Source organism: Triticum urartu, chromosome 6, assembly GCF_003073215.2.
Source record: "Triticum urartu cultivar G1812 chromosome 6, Tu2.1, whole genome shotgun sequence".
NCBI classification, from domain to species: Eukaryota; Viridiplantae; Streptophyta; class Magnoliopsida; order Poales; family Poaceae; genus Triticum; species Triticum urartu.
The window spans coordinates 280,419,522-280,423,452 of record NC_053027.1 but is presented as its reverse complement, the minus strand read 5'-3'; positions in this window follow the sequence as shown (position 1 = coordinate 280,423,452).

The window sequence follows — 3,931 nt, the reverse complement described above, 5'->3', positions numbered from 1 at the left end:
GCCCTCGATGCGGCTATATCTCCCACGTGTCGAAGCACAACTTAGAGGCATAACCGCATTGAAATCAATGTCGCAAGTGAGGTAATCTTCACACAACCCATGTAATACATAAGGGAAAGAGATACATAGTTGGCTTACAATCGCCACTTCACACAAATACATGAATAAAGCATTACATCATCCAGATACAATGAAGGTCCGACTACGGAACCAAAATAAAAGAAGACTACCCCAAATGCTACATAGATCCCCGATCGTCCCAACTGGGCTCCACTACTGATCAACTAGAACGAATCCACAAAGGACAAGATCTTCTTCGAGCTCCTCCTTGAGCTTGGTTGCGTCACTTGCTCGGTAACATCGGCACCTGCAAACTGGTTTTGAAAGTATCTGTGAGTCACGGGGATTCAGCAATCTCACACCCTCGCGATCAAGATTATTTAAGCTTATAGGAAGGGTAAAAGGTATAAGGTGGAGCTGCAGCAAGCGACTAGCATATATGGTGGCTAACATACGCAAAAGAGAGCGAGAAGAGAAGGCAAAGGCACGGTCGAACAACTATGATCAAGAAGTGATCCTAGAACAACCTACGTCAAGTATTACTCCAACACCGTGTTCACTTCCCGGACTCTGCCGGAAAGAGACCATCACGGTTACACACGCGGTTGATGCATTTTCATTAAGATCAACTTCAGGTTTTCTACAACCAGACATTAACAAATTCCCATCTATCCATAACTGCGAGCACGGCTTTCGAAAGTTCAAATCCTTGCAGGGGTGTCCCAACTTAGCCCATCACAAGCTCCCACGGTCAACGAAGGATATTCCTTCTCCCAAGACAATCCGATCAGACTCGGCATCCCGGTTACAAGACATCCTCGACAATGGTAAAACAAGTCCAGCAAGACCACCCGCTGTGCCGACAAATCCCGATAGGAGCTGCACATATCTCGTTCTCAGGGCACACCGGATAAGCTAAACATATGGGAGCCAACGTAACCCAAGTTGCCAAGGGACGGCCCCGCACGGTGCTCTGGGTTGGACCAACACTTAGACAAGCACTGGCCCGGGGGTTTAAAATAAAGATGACCCTCGGGATGCACGACTCCCAAGGGAAAAAGGCTAGGTGGCGAATGGTAAAACGAATGTTGGGCCTTGCTGGAGGAGTTTTATTCAAGGCGAACTGTCAAGGGGTTCCCATTATAACCCAACCATGTAAGGAACGCAAAATCCGGGAACATAACACCGATATGACGGAAACTAGGGCAGCAAGAGTGGAACAAAACACCAGGCATAAGGCCGAGCCTTCCACCTTTCACCAAGTATATAGATGCATTGACTAAATAAGAGATATTGTGATATCCCAACAATAATATCCATGTTCCAACAAGGAACAAAACTCCAATCTTCACCTGCAACTAACAACGCTATAAGAGGGGCTGAGCAAAGCGGTAACATAGCCAAACAACGGTTTGCTGGGACAAGGTGGTTTAGAGTCTTGGCTTAACAATATGGGAGGCATGATAAGCAAGTGGTAGGTATCGCAGCATAGGCATAGCAAAAGAGCGAGCAACTAGCAAGCAAAGATAGAAGTGATTTCGAGGGTATGGTCATCTTGCCTGAAATCCCGCAAAGAAGAAGAACGAGTCCATGAAGAAGACAAACGGACGTAGTCAAACGGGTCCTCACAAACATGACTTTATCGTTACCAACCCGAAGAAGCAACACCGGAAAGAAGCACACAACATAGTAAACAACCAACACATGAACATGGCATGATATGCGGGATGCGGTATGTGATGCATATGCATGATTTGGAAAGGAATGATTGAACCTGGCCTCAACATGGAAATCCAAGAGTTCCACTGGAAAGGTGAGGTGATTTCGGTCGAAATCGATATAAAGATCACCGGAATCGGATGCACGGTTTGGAAATGGCAAGCAAAACAAATATGGCACCGGTCTACGATAATCAGCAAGTGACCAACTAAATGCATCAAGATAAATATGCTACTGCACCCAAACATCACAACAAAATACATGGAAGGGATCCACTCATGATTCTTGACAAAAGATCAACACTGAGCTACGGCTAATTCACTCATTAACAGGTTCAAACAAGCATGGCAAAAGTGCAAATGATAACAGGTTTCAGACTTAGTGAAATAACAACAAATCAGGAATTTATCATCAGGAAGCAATCTTTAGAGCATGAAAACTACATGCTACATTAACATATCACGGCAAAGAAAGGCATGGCATGTAGCTACTCAAAGCACATAACAAAAGTCCCTTACTGACCATGAGCCAAAAGGGATTAAAAAATACAATTGCAAGCATGTGAACATAGCAAAAACATAAACAGATTCATACTTAGTGAAAAACTGGAGCATGCAAAATAGATTAACAAGTAGGCATGTTTACGAGCTCGATGCACTCACTACAAAACATGACATGACAATATAAGCATACACCCATCAAGAAGACATGGCATAGAAGCTAAACATGGCAAGAACAACAACATAGCATGCATGGATCAACAACAACAAGCTAGGCAAAATTGCAAAACATGTTAACAATCTGCCAGGAACATCTTATAGCAAAAGTAGAGCTCGATTGACTCAAGCTAGGGTGCTCCATAATTTCAAACAAAGACATGGATGGATAGAGCACCACAATATTAACAAAACATCCTTACTGATCATCCTCAAAAGAGACACGGATCACTAGGAAACAACATGAACATATGGCATAAAAACAATATCAGGACAAACTAAGCATACACCCATCAAGAAGACATGGCATAGAAGCTAGACATGGAAGGAACAACAACATAGCATGCACGTATCAATAGCAACATCCTCGGCAAAATCGCTAAACATGTCAACAATCTGCCAGGATCATTTTATAGCAAAAGTAGAGCTTGATTGGCTCAAGCTAGGGTGCTCTATAATTGCAAACAAAGACATGGATGGATATAGCACCACAATGTTAACAAAACATCCTTACTGATCATCCTCAAAAGAGGCACTGATCACTAGGAAACAACATGAACATATGGCATAAAAATAAAGACAGGTCAAGGACTTGTGAAAAACTAAGTCCCTGAAATCAGCATCATTGAGTAGGCTACTTTGCATGCTTGTGCTAGTCACCACAAAGATCACAAAAATACATGGCATACACCCCTGTAAAGATAACATGGCATTCTACAAAACACATGTAGAGCTCAGGATCATAGCATGCACATATTAATCATGGCGAAAATGAAAAAAGGCCATTTGCTGAAACAGATCTGCAACTTTCCTCACATAGCCCTCTTCCAACAACATTTAGGGAATTAAAATGAGCTCAAATCAAAATGATGCAATGAGATGAAATGATGTACTCGTCTAGACGAACATTTTGATATGCTAATGCGCGAATCGGAGCTACAAGTGCAGAGTTGTGGCATGATGAAGAACGCTAAAAAAATATGCAGATCTGGGACTTAGTGGAAATTATACCCTCCGAAACTGGACGGAACGGATCTGGACGAGGAGATCCGGGGAAGCAGGGAGGCGTTTGGTTGGAGGGATGGGTGGATCTCATCCCGATTAGCACGGATAACGAGGACGGCCATGGAGCTCGCCGGAGTGGAAGGAGACGGTTGGCGCGATCGGGGCTCGCCAGATCTGGCGCCGGAGAGGCGGCCGGAGTGGAGGCGCGGTCGCCGGGGCGCGGTGGAGGAGGCCCGCGGCGTGGTGGCGGAGCAGCGCGGCGGAGGCGGTTGACGCCGGCGAGAGGCAGCGGAGCCGTGGAGGCGCGGCTCGGGGCGCCGATGGAGATCGCGGCGGCGGCGCGGCTCGATGGAGCGGGCGCCGGCGGGGAATGGCGTGTGGCGGCGGAGGCGCGCGGGCGGCTCGGTCGAGGGCCGGAGATGGGTCGGCGG